Source organism: Nycticebus coucang, chromosome 19, assembly GCF_027406575.1.
Source record: "Nycticebus coucang isolate mNycCou1 chromosome 19, mNycCou1.pri, whole genome shotgun sequence".
Taxonomy (NCBI): domain Eukaryota; kingdom Metazoa; phylum Chordata; class Mammalia; order Primates; family Lorisidae; genus Nycticebus; species Nycticebus coucang.
The window spans coordinates 58,396,157-58,422,396 of record NC_069798.1 but is presented as its reverse complement, the minus strand read 5'-3'; the positions used below and the strand labels follow the sequence as shown (position 1 = coordinate 58,422,396).

At 38.4% G+C, this 26,240-nt stretch overlaps 1 protein-coding gene and 1 pseudogene across 1 annotated transcript in view; one reads left to right on the top strand and one right to left on the bottom strand.

Moving 5' to 3' along the window:
- Positions 1-26,240, bottom strand: part of PHLPP1 (PH domain and leucine rich repeat protein phosphatase 1) — a 259,504-nt gene that overhangs the window by 219,424 nt on the left and 13,840 nt on the right. The gene's annotated exons all lie outside the window — the stretch shown is intronic.
- Positions 2,305-3,115, top strand: LOC128572131 (60S ribosomal protein L22-like; annotated as a pseudogene).

Sequence of the window (26,240 nt, the reverse complement as noted above, 5' to 3'; positions counted from 1 at the left end):
GTCTAAATCTCTATAACCTACAAAAAAATATTAGCTCACTTGACTATGCATAGTATCTGTTACTTCCAAACACTGTTATCTAGTTGGCTAACTCAAAGACAAAAACCTGTCAGGCCCAGTGCAATGGGAGGTCGAGGCAGGTGGATTCCTTAAGCTCAGGAGTTCAGAGACCAGTCTGAGCAAGAGTGAGACCCCAGGCCAGGTGCAGTGGCTCACTCCTATAATCCCAGCACTCTGGGAGTCTGAGGCAGGTGGATTGCCCGAGTTCATAGGTTCCAGACCAGTCTGGGCAAAAGTGAGACCCCAGCCTCTAAGAATAGCCAGGCATTGAGGCAGGCGCCTATAGTCCCAGCTACTTGGGAGGCTGAGGCAAGAGAATTGCTTGAGCCCAAGAGTTAGAGGTTGCTGTGAGCAACGATGCCGCAACGATGCCACAACACTCTACCAAGGGTGACAAACTGAGACTCTATGTCTCAAAAAAAGAAAAAGTGAGACCCTATCTCTACTAAAAATAGAAAAACTAGCTGGGCATTTTGTCAGGCACCTATAGTCCTAGTTACTCTAAAGGCTGAAACAAGAGGATCCCCTGAGCCCAAGAATCTGAGGTTGCTGTGAGCTATGCCACCATGGCACACTACCCAGAGTGACAGAGACTCCATTTCAAAAAAAAAGACAAATGCATGTCAGTTGTTAATTTCAAGAAGCATTTTGTGATCCATAAGACATGTATTAGGAATCCCAGAAAAACTACAGCAATTTTTTTGAAGAGACAGAGTCTCACTATGCTGCCCAGGCCTTAAACTCCTGGGCTCAAACAATCCTCCCACTTCAACCACCCAAGTAGCTTGTCCAGCAATCTGCACAATGCAAAAATTGCCACCTCAATCCATATTTTTTTTTCTTTCTTATTGACATGTGGAGCTTGGTACATTCTATATGTCTTTGTTACCTCACAACAAATTACAGAGGGAAAGGATGACTTCCATTACCCTTTGATATAATAGCTGAGCAGCCCTCCTTCTGGTATTTCTGTCAGGGGCATGGAGGACTACTTTTGACACTGTTGATCCAAAAGACACTAAGCTTTTTCTCAATCACCCTTTAGTCCATTCCATCGTACTCTCTAAAACATCATACCTCTCTCTCAGTATAACTATACAATACAATCTATTTGTCCCTCTTACGAGAAAGCCTCTGTGACAGCCAAACATATCTTATTACGTTGAATCTGGGAGAGAAACAGTTCAGAAAATTACAAAGGCAGCAGCCTCCACACTTCAGGATAATGGCTAAACTTGCAGACAGGAACCCTGCATACATTTCCTGTGCATACAGAGACACACACTATTGCTACCCCCAACATTTACACCTAACAAAAACTGACTAGTTCTCTATCCAAGCAGTTTGCCAGACTGATAAGACAGGTGATGGAAATGCCTGTTGCACAAGATGAAAGGAATTCCACAGCAGAACACAACAGCTGAGCAAGTAAGTTATGCACAAGTGAGAGGCCAGAAGCTAAGACAGAGCACAGTAGGTAAACTCCACTCTGGAGAAGGCAATGGCAAAGGAGTTCACAAGAACAGCTGAACTGCTTAAAACTAGAGGGATGTGAAATGCATTCTGAAGAACCAGCCACATGACCGTCGCAAGATGCTTTTACCACAGAGCCATCGGTGGGAATCAGGAGTAGGTGACAGCTCACTGAAATAATCAACCCAATTCCAAAAGGACTGACTTCAAGGAAAAGCAATAGCCTCAATCCCACAGCATCAAAAATTATTATGGTTTCTTTTCTCTTTTCATAAGAAATCTTACAAAACAGTTCATTTCTCTAATCAAACATGTAGAGAAAAAATGCCCAACTTTAAAAATTCATAACCTTGAGGAAACTACACTTTTATTAGTCTGATTTGTTGGAAAGTACGTCAATAGTCACACCATGCCATATTCTGATAAGAAGGGTGAAGGTCATTCTAGAGTCAGTAACATACTTAGGGTATGATCCTACTTCAGTGTTAATGCTGTATTAACTCAAGAGTTTCTAAAATCCCACTACTTAGCAAGGCACCTGGATACAGCAGCTACACCGAACTCCTAACAGTGAACTGATGACACTGAAATTCTCACTGGCAGTGAATGAAGGGTTCGGACATCTAACAGGAATAGGACCAGACGCCAACAATGCATGCAGAGTCCCTTATGGGTGCCATTACTGCTGTCTGGGCCCTGCGTGCCCAGTGCACTGCAGACTCTTTGTGTCTGCCAAGTTCACTCACCTCCCTTTCTTCCTCGGCTGCTGCCATGTCTCCTGTGAAAAAACATGCGGAAAAGGGGGACAAAAAAAACAAGTTCTGGCTCAGCACCCATAGCACAGTGGTTGTGGCACCATCCACAAACACTGAGGGTGGTGGGTTTGAACCTGGCCTAGGCCAGCTAAACAACTGCAACAAAAAATAAATAAATAATAGCCAGGCATTGTGGCAGGCACCTGTAGTCCTAGCTACTTGGGAGGCTGAGGCAAGAGAATCACCTCGGCCCAAGAATTTAAGGTTGCTGTGAGCTGTGACGCCACAGCACTCTACCAAGGGCAATATGAGACTCTGTCTCAAAAAAAAAAAAAGAGGCAAGTTCTGAAGTTCACTCGTGATTGTACCCACCCCATAGAAGATAGAATCATGGATGCTGCTAATTTTGAGCAGTTTTTGCAAGAGAGAATCAAAGTGAATGGAAAAGCAGGCAATCTCAGGGGAGGGGTGGTGACCATCAAGAGGAGCGAGACCTCACCTCGGTCACTTCTGAGGTGTCTCTCTCAAAAAGGTATTTGAAATATCTCAAAAAAAAAATATGTGAAGAAGAATAATCTACATGATTGGTTGCGTGTAGTTCCTAACAGCAAAGAGAGTTACGAATTACGTTATGTCCTAATCGACCAGGATAAAGAAGATGAGGATTAAAATTCATTTACCTGAAATTTTTTGTATGACTTCTTGAATAAAACCCAGGAACCAAAATGGTGGCTTAGCTTGGCACTTGTAGCTCGGTGGTTAAGGCACTGGCCATATGCACCAGGGTTGGTAGGTTCGAAACCGGCCAGGGCCTGCTAAACAACATTGACAACTACTACCAAAAAAGTCAGGCATCACGGCGGATGCCTGTAGTCCCAGCTACTGGGAGGCTGAGGGGAGAAAGCTGCATAAGCCCAAGAGTTTGAGGTTACTGTGAGCTGACACCATAGCACTCTACTGAGAGAGACATAGTGAGACTCTGTCTCAAAAAAAAAAAAAAGTGGCTTATACTTGTATCTCTGCAGTATGGATTGAACAGATTATTAGAAATCATAGTCTAAAGGCTTCACTTGGGCTGCCACTTACTTATTTGTAACATGACTTTTTTTTTTTTTCTGCTTGAAAATTTCAGTTCTCTTGACGTGGATACCAAAATAGAAGAAGGTGACTTTAAGGGAACTTACGACCATTGAACAGGTAGATGAGGTGCAGAGATGTGAGCTTCAATTAGGCTCTGTTTCATCTATAAAAGTGTGACAGTCAATTTTATCTGGTGCTTTTACAAAGAAAGATTCAAGAATACAAATGGGCTCTTCTCACTCATTAAAAGCAAACCAGGTAACTGCTAAAATTCTCTTGTGGGAAGAATGGCAGTGGCAATAAAATGCAGGTTTCTGAGCCAAAAGGAAAAAAAAAAGTCCCTTATGGGACATGGTTTGGGTTCAATAAAATGATAGTTATTATGATTACCATCATTAGAACAAGTCTTCAGTTATTTTCTTCTAATCAAACTCTCTCTCTTTCTATATATATATATATATATATATACACACCATTTATAAAAGTCTTCTTATATGACTTAAATTCACTTGATTAGTAATTAGAAATGAGCCATTAAAATAACACATTTAGAAGACTACCTTAAACAACTGCATTTTAACATAAAACATAAAAATGTGTATGCATTTGTTGATTTTCTCATGTATAGCCAACCACAAACTTGTGGTTCTTCAATAAACCATACAATAAATGCTCGGTTTCTGTTTCTTTAAAGTGGGAAGCAAGCTTTCATTTGTTCAACAAATGCTAAGTGCCCACTACAAACACTCACCATTCTAGGAATTTGTAACAACTGTGGTTTTTTTATTCTGAGATATCATTGGAGGGTTTTGAGAAGAGTGACATGATCTGACTTTAATTTTATTGGGATCACTTTGGTTAGAAAGGAAGAAGTAAGGAGACAGAAAAGGTAAGAGGCGATTACAATAAGCCCAGGTGAGAGATGATGGATCAGGTCATTCTTTGTTGTAGGGGCTGTCTAGTACACGGCAAGATGTTTAGCGGCTCTGTGGCCTCGACCCACAACTACATTCTTCACTTTCATTTAGTTTTTATCAACATATTTTCTCGTATTTTCTACTGAAGATTTTACAGAGATTTACAGGGTTGTTTAATTGATTCCTTTTTTAACTGCATGGCCAGCTTCAGTAATGAACAACTGGGACAATAGGAGAATCAGCTACTTGAAATGATCAGGTATACCCAAAAGTTATGAATAAGACACTAAAACTGTAACGAAAGAGGACTATAAGCTTGGCCACCCCCCGATAATTTGTTCATTCACTTTTCAAGATTTCAAAGCAAACAAAACCCAACAAGATCAAACTTCCTTGGGTTATAGAACTGCTATTAACCAAGATAACCCTGGCAATTCAAAGATGGAACACTAATACTTTTAAGAATCCATCTATACTCTTAATTCCTTTAACTATTTCCACCACCAGCCTCTCAAAACAAAACTCAAATCATTCTGGTTCCCCTGCTTATGTGGATGTCCACTGAAAAGACAGGAAACATAAGCAGCAATTAGCATCTACTGGCAAAAGGTCACATATTCTAAACCAGACCTAAAATACTTATTTTTAAAGACTCTGCAGATGGAGGGGGAACAGCATGCCTTGGCCTCTTTATCTTCCCATTTAGATTATAAAATATTCACTTCAACCCCGGTTTCTCTGTGTCAACTCCCAAGTTCACTGCTAATACAACTGGGAAGAGCTATTCTTTTCATAAAAAAAAGCCCTTTAAAATACACTCAGTTGAAAGAAATAAATCCTTTGGAGAACATTACCATGTATTCTTCCAATACCTCCTACCCTCATCTGACCCTAACTGCTTTTTCTGGGTGTTTTAGTACTATTTGTAAATAGATGCCAAAAGTAGATACATTTTCTGCTATTTAGCAGGAATTATCAGTCTACTGAGCCACTTATCTTCCTGAGTTTGCTGTTTGTTTGGGGTTTTTATTTTTAAGGGTCAGAGCAGGAAATGGAGGGAGGGGGAAGATCTACAAAGTCCTTTGCGGCCTCCATTTTCCCCTCCCCCTCCATCCATCCCAAAAGACTGTGAGAACTTCCTGCAGAGAGAACACCATGAATAGGGCTGGCATCCAGACAGGAAAGATAGCGCAGGACTAGGAATGCTCTGAATAAACCTTCTATGCAGCCACGAAATTAAAGGGATTCAGGAGCAACACAAAGGGCCTGGCTATTTAATAGATTCAGTCTTTTATTTGACAGTATAATTAGGCAGCATACAAATGAAAGCCTTTTCCAAGGAGCTGGACTGGACTAACAAGGCCAATGGACTCTCCCTTACATGCTGGCCATTTTCCCTTTGAGTTGATGTTGCTCGTACTCTTAGAAAAACATTTCAGGAGAAGGTTCAAGTTCAAATTCTCTCTTACCTAGAGGTCAAATTCTGAGGGACCTTCAAGTTTTACTCCTTTAAATTCCCATGCACATGATTTATTCTAAAGCTAGTTCAGATAGGAAAGACTACCTCCTTTCCCATACATACATACATTTTATATGCCTAATACTTTTTTTTTTAAAAAAAACATAGTCTCAGTCACCCTGGGGTTGATTGCCATAGCTCACAGCAACCTCAAACTCTTAGGCTCAAGTGATTCTCTTGCCTCAGACTCCTAGTAGCTAGGACGACGGGCGCCCACCACAACACCCAGCTATTTTTAGAGATAGGATCTCACTCTTGCTTAGGCTGGTCTAAAACTCCTGAGCTCAAGCAATTCACCCACCTCGGCCTTGGGCATCCCAGAGTGCTGGGATTACAGGTGTGAGCCACCACACCCAGCCCTGTGCCTAATACTTTTTTAAAAAATAATAACAATTGGGCGGCGCCTGTGGCTCAGTGAGTAGGGCGCTGGCCCCATATACCGAGAGTGGCGGGTTCGAACCCAGCCCCGGCCAAACTGCAACAAAAAAATAGCCGGGCGTTGTGGCAGGCGCCTGTAGTCCCAGCTACTCAGGAGGCTGAGGCAACAGAATCGCCTGGGCCCAGGAGTTGGAGGTTGCTGTGAGCTGTGTGAGGCCACGGCACTCTACCGAGGGCCATAAAGTGAGTCTCTGTCTCTGCAAAAAAAAAATAAAATAAAATAATAACAATTATAGAAAATGTTCCAGACCAATTCTGCCTACTAAGCTTATGAATAAGTGGTAGAGAAAAACCTATCACACGTGTGCGTTGTTCTGATTATCAATCCAAGAGTCAATCTAGATCACTGACATGTGACATCTGACCTATAGGTACTCAAAAATCAAACCATCTTTCCCTTTGAGCACCTAAAGAATCAGGTGTACCTGAGAAACAGTTCAAGTAAACAGACACACAAATCACTCCCACAAACTTCCCTCTTTTATCCTTCTCTGTTGTACTTGAACCTTTCATTTTCTTCTTTCCATTACTCACCCAGGCCTTCCACCCCAAATCAGGTGACTTGTCGTTCAAAACTTAAAGATGGGGGAGTTTTTTGAGATGCAGCAAAAAAAAATACAAAAATAAAAAAATTGTATTAATAAACTGCAAAAGAAAGTAGAGAACCACTAGCTTGTGGTTCTAAAAAAACCTAAAAAACTGACCCTAGAGTCAAAAAAACTGTTAATAATTAACAAATCACACAAGTAGCTAAAGTCACAGGGAAAAGAAAAGAGCAATAAATAACAACAGACAAAAATTCAATAGAAATCTAGAGACAAGCTGAATTTGAGCAGAGCTCTAAAAAAATTTATAAACATATGAGTGCCAGGTTTAAGACTGTATAGGCTTTTTCTTCTCTCCTATATATATAAAATAGAATGGTTATATTAATAACCTCAAAGCAACAAGCATAATATGATTTCACATGTGTCCTAGTGTGTGTATAGAGGAAGGAAGAGACAGAGAGATAGATAAATTACCATGAGACTTGTCTGGATCGTAAGCCTTGTGAGGACATGAATTAATTATGTTTGTCTCATTTACTACTATATCACCAATGAACAAACACCTGCACATTATGACAACCAATACCATTTGCCAAAGATAATGGAAAATGGGTATTTGGGGGTGATTTGTGTCCCCTCCATAATTTGAATTTTTTTTTTTTTTTTTTTGCAGTATTTGGCCGGGGCTGGGGGTTTGTACCCGCCACCTCTGGCATATGGGGCAGGCGCGCTACTCCTTTGAGCCACAGGTGCCGCCCGCATAATTTGAATATTGAAGCCCTCACCTCTAGGACTTCAGAATGTTACTATTTTTGGAGATCTGGCCTTAAAGAGGCTGTGAGGGTGGGCCCTAAACCAATCTGACTGGTATCCTTGTAAGAGGAGATTTGGACAACAAGAGACACCAGGGATGCTTAGACACAGATGGAAAGACTGTGGGAACACAGAGAGAAGGTGGCCATCCACAAGCCAAGAACAGAGGCCTCAGGAGAAACCAAACCTGCTCACACCTTGATCCTGGACTTCCAGCCTCCAGAAATCGTGAGAAAATAAATTTCTATTGTTTAAGCCACCCACATATGGTGTTTTGTTATGGCAGCCAGAGCTGAATAATAAAATGAGAAAGGAGGAAAATGAAAAGGAAAGAAAGTGAAAAAAAAGACAAAAAAGTTAAATAGTTAATCAAAATGTTAACCTTATCTCTAACATTCCATAAATTTATACTTTTTCACTGTATTTTTCTATATTATAACTAATTCTTTTTAACAAGTATATACTTTTTTATAATGATGGGGGAAAGAGTCTATCCAAACCCCTAGGAAGTTCAGAGTTTGACATTAGGAAGCTGTAAAAACTTTAATCTAAAAAAGAACTTCCCTTTATATATTTATATATTGTATTTACAGCACTAGTAAAAGCCCATGTGTAAATCTAAACATCTGCTGACTAAATGCTAGTAATTATAATGTATATTTCAAGAGTAAAAAAATAAGAAAGGTAAAATTAAAATAAAAAAATAATTTTAAAACTTCCACATGATTGGACAGTTAAATGAAACTACTACCAAGAAAAAAATCAAAGGCAAGAGTTTAACAAAGTCAAAAGTAAACATATAAATACAAATGAACAGACTTAATTTATAAATTCGAGATTAAATTTTAAGCCTGCTATATGCTGTTCAGAAGAAAGGCAACTATAGCAATACAAACAGAATATATAAGGAAGGAAAAAATATATACCAAATAAATACTAGCCAAAGAAAGCCAGATATTAATATGAGGTAAAATCATATTAATATGACGCAGAACACCCACTAAAGTAAAAGTCACTATTAGAAATAAAAAGCCACCATACAGTAAGAAAAAGATTCAGTCAAAAGGTAATTCTAAATTTACCTGTTATTAACTAACAAAACCACAAAATTAGAATTAAAGGGGGAATTTCATTAATTTACAAACATAAAGATTTTACTATTCTCAATGGTTATATAGTCAAAAGTTAGTAAGGCTTTAGAAGACCTGACCGACATTATTAACAAGTATGCTCTAACTGACATATTAGATCTAACCAACACCCAAAAAATAGAACACACCTTACTGCCTTTTTAAGCAGATATAAAACAAATACAAAAACACACAAAGTCAGCCTCAAACAATAACAAAGAATCCGTATCATTCAGGTACTTTCCTTGGTGATTATGCCATTAAATCTGAAATAATTAATTAAAATTTTAATTTAAAAATGCAGATACATTTGGTAACACTGAAATGCCCTTCGAAATAACTCATGGGCCAGCCATGATATGGCTTATACCTATAATCCCAGTAATTTGGGAGGCTGAGGTGACATGATCATTTTAGGCCAAGAGCTCAAGTGTGACCAACAGCAGCAGGAAAATGCTAATATTTGAGAAAACATAATTATAAAAATTTGTTTTAGTTTTTCTTCTGGTCTCTACCAAAAATCAGGCAGGAGTGGTAGTGCGTGCACCTATAGTCCCAGCTACTCAGGAGTCTGAGGTGGGAGGGTCACTTGAGCCCAGGAGCTCCAAGGCTACAATAACCTATGATGATGCTATTGCATTCCAGGCTGGAAAACAGAGCAAGAAGGCTCTGTCATCAAATAAAAAAATTTAAAAAAATTATAAAACCTCACGAAATAAAAGGGCGAAAAAAATAACAAAATTACAACATATTTAGAACTGAAATGTCTATCAAATGAAAATTAAAGCACTTCATTAACACTTTTGGGATGCTACTAAAGTGGTATTAAACAGCTATTATTTACAGTCTTAGAAAAGAAGATAGGCTACAAAATTAATAAGCTAAGCATCTGGACTTTGTTAGGAATAAAATGAAAGAGAACTAATGAAACTGATTAGTGGACGTTAAAATAAGAGTATGGAGAAGAGAAACAACAAAGTTTTAACAAAAGTTTTGATTTTTTCAAAGCACTAATTAATAAAAGTTACAAATCCATGGTTAGCCCAACAATACAGAGAAGGAAAATATAAAGAACATATCTGAAATGTGGTACACTGTAATAGTACTGAAAAACAGACATGGACTATTTTCTAGAAAAATATATCTTTCCATAACTGAGTCCAGAAGAACTAGAAAACCAGAATATAACTATAAGCATTAGATAAGCTGAATTCATAGTCTAAAAACTGCAGGCTCCTGCCAGGTACAGTAGCTCACATCTATAATCCTAGCACTCTGGGAGGAAGGGCAGGAGGATCATTTGAGATCAGGAGTTCGAGACCAGCCTGAATAAAGCAAGATACCCCCCACCCCACCCCCATCTCTACTAAAAATAGAAAGAAGACAGAGCAAGACTTTTTTTCTCTCTCTCTCCATATATAAATGAATGAATAAATAAATAATAAATAAATAAATAGCAAGCAACTGGATCTAGCAAGTTTAAGCAAGTTCTACCTGGCAAAAAATAAATCACATTGCTATGTACCCATAAATAATTTTTTTTAATTTTAATCCATCACTTATAATAAAAAAAAAAACACATAAGATATATAGGAATAAATCTCATAAAACATGTACCAGGATGCCGGGACCAAAATGTGTACACAGGTTTCCAACTTAAAAAAAATGATCACATTTGAAGCTAATACTGCAAAATGTTAGTTATATAGGTGTTCTTTATATTACTCTTGTCTTCAGACTTATAATGAAAATGTTTAAAGGAATAAATACTGGAAAGCTGAAATCATTTGGACAAAACCAAACAGAATTAACTACTATTTAAATACATCATTAAAATAGTCCTCATCCTATAATTTTCAAAGGCTTTTATAGGCAATATATAGAAAAGAAAGAAAATAAAATTGCATATACAAAGTATGATCAACAGCAGCAGGAAAATGCTAATATTTGAGAAAACCTAACTATAAAAAATTACTTCAGTTTTTCTTCCATTTATCACCCTCCAGTTATTAACAGATAAAGGAGTCCAGTAGGCCTGCACTTCAGTGCTCCCCTTGGGGGTCCAGAAGGAAATCCTGGCCAGCTATATGAATTTAACAGCTCTGGTCTAGGCTGTTTCTGACACCAGTTCACTTGAAACTAGTATGGTATTTTAGTTCCAAATCTTTCATTTAAATTTTAGGTTTCCTCCAAATTGGAAAGACTCTTATAGATGTATGGAAAAAAGAAACATAGCTAACATTTACTATCAGTATTTTTTTTTTAAATACAGTCACTAGAAAGTGTGATAGTAACATCAACTATTTTTCTTTTAATTACGAATTTCTCAAAGATTTGATTCAGTACTTATCACTTCAGTACTGAAAATACTTTGAAAACTGTAAAGTATTTTGTAAATACAGAGTAGTGATATTATTATTATTGAAATTACCTATCCAAAAATAAGTCCTCTAATTTCAACCTTACACCTCCTAGTAATACTCCACTTCACTATGTCAAGAAACCATATGCTTCATGGTGAGTATGTAATTTCTCAACACCCACAAAGGCCACCAAAGGACTTCTTTAAAACTAAAACTTACTTTTAATTATACCACTTCCTCAATTCACAATTAAAAATGTGTAAAACAAGCTAGATTTCTCAATGAAGTGTTAGTTTATTGGTGGTTTGGGTCATCCAAACTACATTTTCATATATTACCACTAGGTAATAAGAATTAAGAATGTGCTAGAACTTGCTACAGGTAACATGTACGTACTTTCAATGTAAACAAAAATGTTAAGACAACTGGGAACCTGGAAACTGACTAGATATTTGTTGAAAAATAGGAATTAGTGTTTTTTGTTGTTTTTTTTTTTTTTGGGGGGGGGGGTTGCTTGTTTTTTAGATAGTCTTACTTTGTTACCCAAGCTAGAGTGCAGTGGAGTCAGCCTGGCTCACAGCAACCTCAAACTTCTGGGTTCAAGTGATCCTCCTGCCTCAGCTTCCTGAGTAGCTGAGACTACAGGTGCCCACGACAACATCCAGCTTATTTTTCTATTTCTTTTTTTTTTTTTTTTTTTATTGTTGGGGATTCATTGAGGGTACAATAAGCCAGGTTACATTGATTGCAATTGTTAGGTAAAGTCCCTCTTGCAATCATGTCTTGCCCCCTTAAAGTGTGACACACACCAAGGCCCCACCCCCTCCCTCCGTCCCTCTTTCTGCTTTTCCTCCCCCCCCATAACCTTAATTGTCATTAATTGTCCTCATATCAAAATTGAGTACATACGATTCATGCTTCTCCATTCTTGTGATGCTTTACTAAGAATAATGTCTTCCACTTCCATCCAGGTTAATACGAAGGATGTAAAGTCTCCATTTTTTTTAATGGCTGAATAGTATTCCATGGTATACATATACCACAGTTTGTTAATCCATTCCTGGGTTGGTGGGCATTTAGGCTGTTTCCACATTTTGGCGATTGTAAATTGAGCTGCAATAAACAGTCTAGTACAAGTGTCCTTATGCTAAAAGGATTTTTTTCAAAATGGATAAAGGACTTAAATTTAAGGCATGAAACAATAAAAATCCTCCAAGAAAGCATAGGAAAAACACTGGAAGATATTGGCCTGGGGAAAGACTTCATGAAGAAGACTGCCATGGCAATTGCAACAACAACAAAAATAAACAAATGGGACTTCATTAAACTGAAAAGCTTCTGTACAGCTAAGGAGACAATAACCAAAGCAAACAGACAACCTACACAATGGGAAAGGATATTTGCATATTTTCAATCAGACAAAAGCTTGGTAACTAGGATCTATAGAGAACTCAAATTAATCCACATGAAAAAAGCCAACAATCCCATATATCAATGGGCAAGAGACATGAATAGAACCTTCTCTAAAGATGACAGATGAATGGCTAACAAACACATGAAAAAATGTTCATTATCTCTATATATTAGAGAAATGCAAATCAAAACAACCCTGAGATATCATCTAACCCCAGTGAGAATGGCCCACATCACAAAATCTCAAAACTGCAGATGCTGGCGTGGATGTGGAGAGAAGGGAACACTTTTACACTGATGGTGGGACTGTAAACTAGTACAACCTTTCTGGAAGGAAGTATGGAGAAACCTCAAAGCGCTCAAGCTAGACCTCCCATTTGATCCTGCAATCCCATTACTGGGCATCTACCCAGAAGGAAAAAAATCCTTTTTGTTTTTAATAGAGATGGGATCTCGCTCTTGCTTAGGCTGGTCTCCAACTCCTGAGCTCAAGCAATCCTCAGCCTCCCAGAGTTCTGGGATTACAAGTGCCTGGCCAATTAGTGTTAATTTTTAAGAAAATAACAGTCTCGGCTCAGCACCCATAGCTCAGTGAGTAGGGTGCCGGCCACATACACCAAGGCTGGCAGGTTCGAGGCCGGCCCGGACCTGCTAAATAATAATGACAACTGCAACCAAAATACAGCTGTGCATGTGGCAGGCGCTTGTAGTCCCACATACTTGGGAGGCTGAGGCAAGATAATCACTTAAGCCTAAGAGTTTGAGGTTGCTGTGAGCTATGACATCACAGCACTCTACCCAAGGCAACATAGTGAGATTCTGTTTTTAAAAAAAAAAAGAGAGAGAGAGAGAGGCTTGGCACCTGTAGCTCAAGCAGCTAAGGCTCCAGAGCTGGCGGGTTGGAATCCAGCCCACGCCTGCCAAACAACGATAGCTACAACCAAAAAATAGCCGGGTGTTGGGGTGGGCGCCTGTAGTCCCAGCTACTTGAGAGGCGGAGGCAGGAGAATCACCTGAGCCCAGGAATTGGAGGTTGCTGTGAGCTATGATGCCACAGCACTCTACCCAGAGCAACAGCTTGAGCCTCTGTCTCAAAAAAAAAAAAAAAAAAAAAAGAAAGCGAAGAAAATAAGTCTCATTCTTTTTTTTTTTAAGAGTACTTAACTTTGGAGATATTTATAGGTAAAATAATAAAAGGTCTAGGATTTGCTTCAAAATAATCTAGGTAAAGGAAAGGGATTCAAAATAAAGCAAGCCTGGCCATGAGTTGCTAATTGTTGATAGTGGGCAATGATTACATGAGAGTTATAATTTTGCCTACTTTTATGATTGTTTTTAAATTTTTCACACACATAAATTCCTAAAATAAAAGGCTGCTTTTCCAGAGATGTTGGCGCGGATGTGGAGAAAAGGGAACACTTTTGCACTGCTGGTGGGAATGCAAATTAATACATTCCTTTTGGAAAGAGATATGGAGAACACTTAGAGATCTAAAAATAGATCTGCCATTCAATCCTGTAATCCCTCTACTGGGCATATACCCAGAAGACCAAAAATCATGTCATAACAAAGATATTTGTACCAGAATGTTTATTGCAGCCCAATTCATAATTGCTAAGTCATGGAAGAAGCCCAGGTGCCCATAGATCCACGAATGGATTAATAAACTGTGGTATATGTACACCATGGAATATTATGCAGCCTTAAAGAAAGATGGAGACTTTACCTCTTTCATGTTTACATGGATGGAGCTGGAACATATTCTTCTTAGTAAAGTATCTCAAGAATGGAAGAGAAAGTACCCAATGTACTCAGCCCTACTATGAGACTAATTTAGGGTTTTCACATGAAAGCTATAACCCAGTTACAACCTAAGAATAGGGGGAAGGGGGAAAGGGAGGGGAGGGAGGGGGGTGGTGGGCAGAGGGAAGGGGATTGGTGGGATTACAAGGGTATATGTGAAACTTGGTAAACAGTCTGTGAAGCTAGTGAATGATGCCCCATGATCATATCAATGTACACAGCTATGATTTAATAAATAAATAAATAAATAAAAATAATTTTTATACACTTAGCTAAAAAAAATAAATAATAAATAAATAAATAAATGACTGGTGTGTGACAAAAAAAAAAAAAAAAGGCTGCTTTTTTAGGTCTTTCCTGTTCACTATCACTTGATCTCCTCCAAAGTAGGAAAATTATTCAAAGCATTAAGACCAAAAGAGGGGATAAAAACGAACAATAGCTTCAATAACTCTGAAGAAACTAATTAACCTTAATTTAAAAATAATTGACTTTGAACACAAATGACCCTAGGACCTCTCTTGTTTACAGATTAAAAAGTGTAAAAAAAAATTCTAAGTAGGTATAATCTCACTTAATGTGTCCCTAACAGGAGATAAAAATTGGAATGCTGTATTCTAACTTCATTGAAATGACAGTTGGTTGCTAAAGTGCCAAGAGAACGCACTGAATTAGTGTTTTTTAATTTCTTCAAACATGCCTAATGTTCAGCACAGCTTATTACTGCTGGGGGTGAGTTTAGAGTGCATGACAGGAGGTATTTATATCACTCAGTCAGTGAGAGGTACTAATTTTTCTTTTCTTTTATGCAGGGAGGAGACAAAAAAAGAGTAAAATAGAGCTTCTGGCAAAAATTACTGGGAATCCAATCAAAAGCCCATGCCTTTATTTTCAGACCACAGTCCTTTGTATGTTGGGAGAATCTTGGGGTCTCACAGACTCTGGAGCCAATGTTGTAGCTGTGTAAGAAACCAGGAGGCTAAGGAAAGCAAGAAAGATGAAGAAAGTCATGTACATAGGAAGAACAGAAAAGTGGTTGTTCTTAGAGTGTCCAAAATACTGGACTGAGCAAATATAGAAGAGACGAGGATACTTCTACCCTCCCCTTACCCTCCTACTGATAAGATAAAAAGAAGTTATAAAATGATAACCAGGGCATTTGCCCTTGAAAAAGACAAATTTAAAGAACATTTGGTAAGTGGACAAAATAGTGTCCAATTATTCTTAAAATGAACTCCAAAACACTAACTGTGCCCTCTAAGGCCCTTGCAGCCAGAGATTATGAATAATGCTTATCTACCTATTTTACATTCAAATGAGGGAATTGAGCAGGACCATGATAACCCAAGCACTCTGTAGGCAGAAGATACCTCAGACCACACACCCACAATATGGCCCTTACTATTTCCTGATTCTCTCAATCTCAGTCACTACTACACTGTACTCTGGTCCTTCCTCTAAGCTCTCAACTTGCTGGGCTCCCAACATCAGGACCTTCACACTGTTCCCCTATGTGGAACACTCTTTTCACGTACCCCTAAGGGGTACCCTTAGGTCTCAGATAATTCACCATATACTCATTTTTCCTTAGGGGCACACTTCAAAATTACAATTAAATAATTGTGTAAGTATTGTTAAGTTTTCCCCTTATTGTGAAATCACAAGAACAGAGCCCACATCTATCTTGTTAAAGACTGGCATGGAATAGGAACGAAGTTCAAGAAATATTTGTAAAAATAAAATAAGATGGAGAACTCTAACAATATGGTCTTACCCTGCTGTTTTATGATAATCTGTGTCCTTGTGTAATGTGGCTAAAGCTTCTGAAAAGGCAAAGGATATGGCTGACTCATCTTTTCCCCAACCTTCAAAGCACCTTATACCTTGTGAAGCAAGGCATTCCACAACTGTTTTAATTGACTAAGTAGATTAAAAAGGGAGGGGAAAATAGTATTCATATTTTTCAAAAAAGGTTTCTGTTACCACCAATCTGTGACTTTGTTTTTTTTTTTTTTTTGCAGTTTTTTGCCAGGGCTGGGTTTGAACCCACCATCTCTGGCATATGGGGCTAGTGCCCTACTCTTTTGAGCCACAGGCGCTGCCTCCCAATCTGTGACTTTTGAACACAAAACTCTGTGCCAACTGCTAGCCCAATAAATATGAAGTTCCTAAGCAAGTAAAAGAAGAACAATAAAACTCTACAGCCATTCTACCAGACTCTATGAAAAAGCAAAAGGAACAGCCCATTATTTTTTTCTACTATTACTGCTGTTTGGCAAGTCATCATGTTTGATTTGAAGCATTAGCAATTCATCATGTTTGGTATGAACTTACATTTCTTTTTCAAGACTCTCTTTCCTAGTCATCAAAACACCTTTATTAAAAATTTACAAAAATCAAATCTCTAACTAGAATGTGACTTCAGTAAATATTTGAACAATTATATTAAGAACAAGCAAAATAAGGCCAGGTATGGTGACTCACACCTGTAATCCTAGCACTCTGGGAGGCCACAGAGGGTAGACTGCCAGAGCTCTGGAATTCGAGACCAGCCTGATCAAGAGTGAGACCCCATCTCTAAAAACAGTCACGCATTATGGCGGGCGCCTATAGTCCCAGCTACTCGAGGCTAAGGCAAGAGTGAGACCCTATCTCTAAAAACAGTCACGCATTGTGGCGGGCGCCTATAGTCCCAGCTACTCAAGAGGCTAAGGCAAGAGTGAGACCCTATCTCTAAAAACAGTCACGCATTGTGGCGGGCGCCTATAGTCCCAGCTACTCAAGAGGCTAAGGCAAGAGTGAGACCCTATCTCTAAAAACAGCCACGCATTGTGGCGGGCGCCTATAGTCCCAGCTACTCAAGAGGCTAAGGCAAGAGTGAGACCCTATCTCTAAAAACAGTCACGCATTGTGGCGGGTGCCTGTAGTCCCAGCTACTCAAGAGGCTGAGGCAAGAGGATTACTCAAATCCAAGACTTTGAGGTTGCTGTGAGCTATGATGCCATGGCATTCCACCAAGGGCGACAAAGTGAGACTTCATCTCAAAGAAAAAAAAAAAAAAAAGAACAAGCAAAATAATGCTAGTTTTTCACTTGTTTCAATAACTGCAATTTGAAATCTCAGCATGTAGCTCAATACTAAACACAAAACAGAAATTCAATGCTTACTTACAATTAACAAGAAAAAATGATAGATTGAATAGGTTTCTCTTAACAAGGCTTATTATTCATAATAAATGTCCATCTGTTTTACATCTACCTAAATTGAAAATATACCATGTCCTTATGCTCACTTTATAAACAGATTTGATAATCTATGAATGGAAAAAGACTTCTTCAGAATCAGTAGGTCATAAAGGAAAAAAATAAAACAATCTCGGAAGTTATATAAGTAATTTTATCTCATAATCTGCAAATATAATCAATAGGTCATGAGAAAAAAATCAAAACTATCTCAGAAGTTTTATATATATAAGTGATTTTATAAACAGAAAGTAAAAAGAATAGAAGAAAGGTACAATCCTAGCTTGGTCATTTACTACTTGTAACTTCCCTGAAGGCTTTTTTGACCATCCTGCCTCCTACTCTTTTCTACACACACACATACACACAAACACACACTTTAGAAATTAGGGCCAGAGAACCACAAACTATCTATCAAAGCCCAATAAAAGCAATGCCAAACCTGTAAAACCAAGTTTGGCAATCAGTTCTTTACCTCTAGATTGTCCCTACTACCCCACTCCACCCCCATCTGCCATTCCCTAACTACTTTAGAATGGTCCAAGAATCACCCTTCAGAAAATTCAACATAGGCCAGGCAAGGTGGCTCATGCCTCTAATCCCAGCACTCTGGGAGACTGAGGCAGGTTGATTATCTGAGCCCAGGAGTTCAAGGCCAGCCTGAGCAAGAGCAAGACCCTATCTCTACTAAAAAACAGAAAAACTAACCAGGCAGTGTAAAGGGCTCCTGTAGTCCCAGCCACTCAGGGGGCTAAAGCAAGAGAATCGCTTGAGCCCAAGAGTTTGAGGTTACTGTGAACTATGACGCCCATAGCACTCTTCCAGTGGTGACAAAGTGAGACTCTGTCTCAAAAAAAAGAAAGAAAGTTCAACAGAGATTGAAATCACAGTCACAAATTCCCAACAGATGATTACACTATCATTAGTTGGCTGATTAGCTAAAGAAAAAGAACATTAAAGATTGAAATTTGGCTTTTCTTTACCTTCTAATAAATTCATGAAAAAAATTGAGGCCAATGGAGACCCAGAGACTTCCAGAACTCTTAAAAGAATTTTTTCTTCTTTTGAGACAGAGTCTCACTTCAATGCCATCGGGTAGAGTGCCATGGCTTCATCATAGCTCACAGCAACCTCAAACTCCTGGGCTCAGGTGATTCCCCTGCTGGGACTACGGGCCCGCCACAACACCCAGCTAATTTTTCTATTTTTAGTAGAGATGGGGGTCTCAGTCTTGCTTAGGCTCATTTCAAACTCATGAGCTCAAGCAAACCACCCATCTTGGCCTTCCAGAGTGCTAGAATTACAGGCATGAGCACCGTGCCAGTCTCTTAAAGAATCTTTACCTTTACCCACCCTTTTAAGAGCTTAAAGGAAATGGGTAGCCCTCTTCTCACCCAGGGTTAACTCTTCATGGGTGTTCATGATTCTACCCCTCTCATTTCTTCCAGAACTTCCCTTTGTTTATTTTTCCCTCTCCACATACCCATCATCCTTGACCTCTCCTCCTTTCTCTTTTTCTCTTCAGGATAGAAATACTGTTGAGTACTACTCAAAGCTTCTTCCTTCAGGACCACTTCCTTCTTCCAATGATGTATATATAACTTACATTTAGCAAAGCACACAAACTATAAGGATACTTATCAATACATTTTCATATATAGTAGGACCTCCATAGTTGACCTAATTTTCATGAACTAGGCATGCACCACATGTACGTATCAGTACAGCAGGCCTAGTTCCTTATGTTGACCACCAACGTATGTTGACCAGTTTGGTTCAGTCCCTGCGGTGGTCAACATACAGAGGTTCCACTGTATGTATATGCCCAGAACTAAGACCAGATCAACATGAAGAACAAAATCAAGACCAGATAGCTCCTCACACCATCAATATCCCTCTGAAAAGGTAACCGCTATTATGGTCTATCACCAGAAATTAATTTTGCCAGTTAACTGATCTTCATATAGAGTACGTCTCCTCTGTGTATGAATTGCTTGGCCTAATCTTCTAATCCACCACCACCTTCTAAATAGAAGTATTCCTCAGAGTTGCTTCCTAAGGCCTCTCCTCACTCTGTCCACTCTATCTAGTAATACGTTCAATTCAAAGGCTTCAACTACTCCCTAAATATACATGATCCCAGAGTACTTCAGACATACCTACATGTCTTTCAGGTATTTCAGCTTAACACATCCAAATTCTAACTCAACATCTCTTTCCGTCACCTGAAAGCCAACTCCTACTCCTATATTCTAACCTTCTGGTTAATGAGATGACAGTCACCCCAAAACCAGAAACCTCCAACTCATCCTGACATATTAAAATCCTACTGCTCTTGTTCATACCATGTCCCTAGCTCTGACATGGAGGACATACAGAGTCTCATGCTTATTCACATTCCATGGTTTCAGTTACCCCCAGTCAACCACAGTCTAAAAATAGTTGAGTACAATAAGACATTCTGAGAGAGAGACCATATAACTTTCGTTACAGTATACTGTTATTATTGTTCTAATATTACTGATGTTAACCTCTATATATTATATTATATATAAATTAAACTATCATAAGTATGTAGGAAAAAACATACATGGTATCTTCCAAATGACATTATCCTTTTAAGTAGATCCTAGGTATGTTTCCACAATTTTTGTCATCACATATTTACTCATCAATGGGACAATATGACTAAGATTTTGGTTAAAAACACCAAGTCCCTCATATGATTTAATTACACAGCAAGGATTATTGAGCTCCTGCTTTAGAATAACAAGTAGAATAATAATCACTATTCTGCTTATCTTACATTGCTGCTAAGATTTGCGCTAATATCCTCCATGAAAATTACCCTGTCAGTGTTGATATTGTTCTGAGGAGCTAACTTAAGTCACTGTAAAGTGGAGGGCAAGGAGGTGCTATTTAGCAATAGCTAGAAAATACACAGTGGCAGGTAATTAACCTGAATGTCAATTAGTTTAAACAAAAAGTATTTTATTCAAATTAGAAAAGCATGACTTATTTTAGTCAGACAGAACCTAAATAATTTGTTTTACCATGGTTATTTCTCGTAAGTCTAAAACATAAAAAACTAAAGGAACTCTTTTTCCAGTGTTGTTATCCACATTACCTGAGACAGTATTTCACAGAACCATTTGCCATCCATCCAAGACAAAAATAATTTATAGTAGGTCATTAGTAAAAACTTGCCATGTGTGACACACAGGTTTTACAGACATGGGTAAAAAAGCTAATATGTTGTTTTTGCTTATATAAACGCTGAAGAGTTAGTTTCCTCCTAGTCCTTGTGAAAGGTTTAAAAAAAAATCCTTCATCCATAAAAAGGATGAAAAAAAAAAAATGCCACCAGGTCATAACTAATTCATCATCTTCCAAATTTTCCATTAATGTGGTCTACACATGACACTAAACTAAAATAAAGTACCTTCCTACATAGATAAATAGCATTCCCACAAATCTCATAAACTCATAGAAAACAAAACCTCACAGGCCTTAAAAAAAAATAAGAGCACGTCTTTCAGTGCACTGCTAGGTATCACTGCAGCCTCCCAAGCACAAGCACAAAGGCATTTTCTTTTCAAAAACTCAATACTAATTATTTGCTTAAACCAGAACTTAGACACTCACTAAGATACCAAATGGAGCCCAAAATGATTCAAGTGGATTAAAAGGTCCAGATATTTAGACAAATATTTGGTAAATTTTTTAAGAATTAAACTCCTACATACAATAACTAAGAAAATGCCATGAAGGCTATATTAAACAGTTTGATGAAAATATTTCAGATTGTATATGAAACCAGCACATTGTACCCCTTGATTGCACTAATGTACACAGCTATGATGTAACAATTAAAAAAAAAAAAAAAAAAAAGAATTAAACTCGAGGGTGGCGCCTGTGGCTCAGTGGGTAGGGCGCCGGCCCCATATACCGAGGATGGCGGGTGCCTATAGTCCCAGCTACTCGGGAGGCTGAGACAAGAGAATCGCCTAAGCCCAGGAGCTGGAGTTTGCTGTGAGCTGTAATGCCATGGCACTCTACCAAGGGCGATAAAGTGAGACTCTGTCTCTAAAAAAATAAAAGAAAGGAAAGAATTAAACTGGAGTTTTAATCCTAAATTCAGTCAGACTAAACCATCAGCCAATCATTTATAGTCGCTTCAAAAAAAAAAAAAGATCCAAGATCCCAGATGTGAAGCAATAGTCTACTCCTCCTGGTCCTCAAGGGCAGCATACAGCAGAGTCAGGTGCTTCTCTCCTTTCTTGCAAATACTATGTCTCTATGAGAATATTTTTCACCTTTCTGTGTACATGATGGCTTCCTTGTTTCCACAAACATGCCTTCAAATTGGTAAGTATTTCTTTTTTTTTTTTTTTTTTTTTTTGTAGAGACAGAGTCTCACTTTATGGCCCTCGGTAGAGTGCTGTGGCCTCACACAGCTCACAGCAACCTCCAACTCCTGGGCTTAAGCGGTTCTCTTGCCTCAGCCTCCCGAATAGCTGGGACTACAGGCGCCCGCCACAACACCCAACTATTTTTTTGGTTGCAGTTTGGCCAGGGCCAGGTTTGAACCCGCCACCCTCGGTATATGGGGCCAGCGCCTTACCTACTGAGCCACAGGCGCTGCCCTCAAATTGGTAAGTATTTCAAGGGATCATAAACTATTCATATTAGTCATCTTTGATTCAAAAGCACCCTAGACACAATAACTACACTAAATACTGGATGAATGAAAAAGTGCTACCACACCGCAGAGAAATGTTGGGTACAGTTCCAGACCACCACAATACAGCAAATATCAGAATGAAGTGAGTCATGTAAATTTTTTGGTTTCCTAGTGATAGAAACGTTTATTGCCAGGGTGTCCAACCTTTCTTCTTTTCTGCCACACATTGGAAGAATAGGTGTTGTTTTCAGTCACACATTAAATATACAAACACTAACAAAAGCTGATGAGAAAAAAAAAAGGTCCATGCATCATTTTTGTGATATCCAACACCACAGATAAGCAAAAAAGTCCTCACATAATCTTAGAGCCCACAGGTCACAGGTTGGACACCCCTGCTGGTGTGCAACAGCATTATATCTAAAAATACAATGTATCAACTTATTTTAAAATGCTTTATTGCCTTTCTGCCAGTTTCCAGTGTTCAAGATGTCAAAGCCAAAATGTAGTGGGTTTTCTAGTACAAAATTCTGAATTTCCCTGGATCTTCTGGCCTTCTGGAGCCATAATCAACTGTGCTAACAGCACAGGAGCCAAAAATCTGCACATCATCTCTGTGATGATGTGAACAGACTTCTCACAGCTGGTGTGGGTGACATGGTGATAGACCACAGTGAAGGAAGACAAACCAGAGCTAGAAAGAAGGTACATCAGCACTTGTACTTCAACAATGAAAGTCACGCCAGCAAAAAGATGATACGTTTATTATAAAGATAAGACAAACTGTGGTATATGTATACCCTGGAGTACTATTCAGCCATAAGCAAAGATGGAGACTTTACATCTTTTATGTTTATCTGGATGGAGTTAAAACACATTCTTCTTAATAAAGTATCTCAAGAATGGGGGGAGAAAGTATCCAATGTACTCAATACTAATATGAAACCAATATGTAAATTACAGGCCCACATGAAAGAAAAAACACAAGTATAGCAAAAGACAGCAATGTGTTTCAACTCCATCCAGCTAAACACAAAAGATAGCAAGGGGAAGGGGTGACGTCACCTAATGTACACAATGTTAGGGTGTTCAGCACCCTCCCCAGGTAAAAGGCTCAACTACAACTTGAACTTTACCTTAGAATTGAAAACAATGTAACCTAAACATTTGTACCTCATATTTATTTAAATAAATAAATATTAAAAAATTAAGGACAATCAGGGGTCTTAGTAAGCAAGAAGAAAGGTTCTGCCATAACAAGACAAACTGCAAAGGATTGTGGAGACTTGTGGCCCAAGACAGCAGTCAGGATTGTGGCAGCACTGAATAGTTCTCCTTTATATTCATAAAAATTAATATAAATTATATTTATAAATTAATATAATTATATTTATAAAAAACAAAAACCAAAAAAATGGAAAAATTGAAAAGAATTTGCTCCCCTCCAAGAAATAAAAATGCTTTATTACAAAAAGTATTACTGATCTCTGAGCCTTCAGTGAGTCATAATCTTTTTGCTGGTGGAGGGTCTTGCCTTGATGTAGATGGCTGCAGACTAACCAGAATTCTTCTCCTGATACTAATATTTCCAGGTACTTCCTCCATTTAAGTCTTGAAGTCCTCAGTGTCATCCATAAAAGTTGAAATGAACTATTCCTAAGTTTCTACTAATATTGACATTTTTACTTCTTCCCATGAATCATGAATGTCCATAACAATATCTACATTGGTGAATCCTTTCCAGAAAGTTTTCAATTTACTTTGCTCAGATCCATCAGAAGAATCACTATCTATGCCAACAGAAGGCTTACAAAATGTATTTCCTAAATAATAAGACCTGTAAGTCAAAATTACTCCTGGATCCAAGGACTGCAAAATGAATGCTGAGTTATAGGCATAAAAACGTTAATCACCTTATACATCTCCATCAGACCTCTTGGGTGACCAGCTGCATTATCAGTGAGCAGTACTATTTTGAAAGAAATCTTTTTTCTGAGCAATAGGTCTAAACAGTGGGTTTAAAATATTCAGCAAAGCATACTATAAACAGATGTGCTGTCATCAAGCCTTTGTTGTTCCACTTACAAAGCACATCCAGAGTAGATTTAGCATAATTCTCAAGGGTCCCAGAATGGTAAATGAATACTGGCTTCAACTTAAAGTTAGCAGCTGCCTCAGCCCCTAACAAAAGAGTTAGCCTGTCATTTGAAGCTTTGAAGACAGGCACTGACCTAATTCTAGCTATAAAAATCCTAGATGGCATCTTCTTGCAATAATAGAAGGCTGTTTCATCTACATTGAAAATCTGTTGTTTAGTGTAGCTACCTTCATCAATGATCTTGCCTAGATTCCCTGGATAACTTGCTACACTTTCTACATCAGCACTTGCTTCTTCACCACATTTTCATGTTATAGAGATAGCTTCTTTCCTTCAACCTTGTGAACCAAACTTCTGATAGTTTCCAATTTTTCTTCTGCAGCTTCTTTGCTTCTCTTAGCCAACACAGAATTGAGGAGAGACTTAGGACCAATGCTCTGGATTAGTCTTCAGTTGAAGAGAATGTTGTGGCTCCTTTGATCGTCTATCTAGACTACTAAAACTTTATCACTGCACTTCTTATTGTTCATATGCTCACTGGAATAACTCCCCTACCTTTCTTTAAGGGCCTTTCTTTCGCATCCACAACTTGGCCAATCCTTCGGCAGAGAAGACCTAATCTTTGGCCTATTTCAGCTTTTGGTATATCTTCCTGACCAAGCTAAATCACTTCTAGCTTTTGATTTAAAGTGAGAGATATGCAACTCTTCTTTTCACTTGAACAAAGAGGCCATTATAGGGTTACTAACTGGCTTAATTTCAATATTCTTATGTCTCAAGAAAGCCCAAGAAGAGGGACTGAGAAGGGGAAATGGCCAGCTGGTAGAGCAGTGAGAACACACACATTTATCAAGTCTGCCAGTTTGTGGTGCCCCAAAACAATTACAGTAGTAACATCAAAATCATCACAGATCACCATAACAGATATAAATAACAATAATGAAAAGGTTTGAAATATTGCAAAAATTACCAAAACATGACACAAAGTGAACACATGCTATTGGAAAATGGCACCAACACATTTGCTCAATGCAGGGTTGCTGCAAACCTTCAATTTGTAAGAAATACAGTATCTGTGAAGCACAGTAAAAGTGAGGTATGCCTATATAAATGTCATCCATGTAACTGAGCATCAGTGCCCAACAACAGTATATCCCATCTTCTACAAAGGAACCCTAATTAACTCTAATTAACATCTGTAGCAATTTACTACAGCTAAAAATAGTAAACCCACATTATATTTGAATAACATCTCACAGTTTACAAAGCACTTCCATATATACCATCAAATCTGAACTTCACAATTTTCTCTGACACAGAATTTATCCTTTTCTTTCTCTCTCTAACAAATGAGACTGAAGGAGGTTAAGAGGTTTATTATAAGTCTCACATCAAGTAAAGAAGCCACTGTCCAACACAGGTGCCCAGCCCCTCAATCAGTGCTCTTTCCACCCTAAGAAAAAGTGGCAACATATTTAACTAGTACTGCTGTTCTAAACCCTTTCATTCATTACCTCATTTGATCTCTCAACAACCTTGTGCAGCAGGTAGGAAAGGATGAAATAGAACTCTGGGGCCAGTGGCACAACCAGAAATCAAGTCTAGGTCCTAACTAGCTCAAAGTCTGTGCTTCCAAAATACTGGCCACAGAAGCATATTAAGAATAAGTTTTCCATATTCAGCACATCTAAACAAACACGACCCTAGTCTTGAATTCTGTCTCCGTCTCACTCACTGAACAAATCCAGACAAGATACCAACTGCTCTGTAACTCAGTTTTTCTATCTGTAATACTGGGGTGATAACATTGTCTACCTCATAGGGTTGTTATGAAGGTTAAATTAATATTTGTAAAGCACTTAAAACAGAGCTTAGCATATAGGCAAGGGTGACGTAAATGGCTG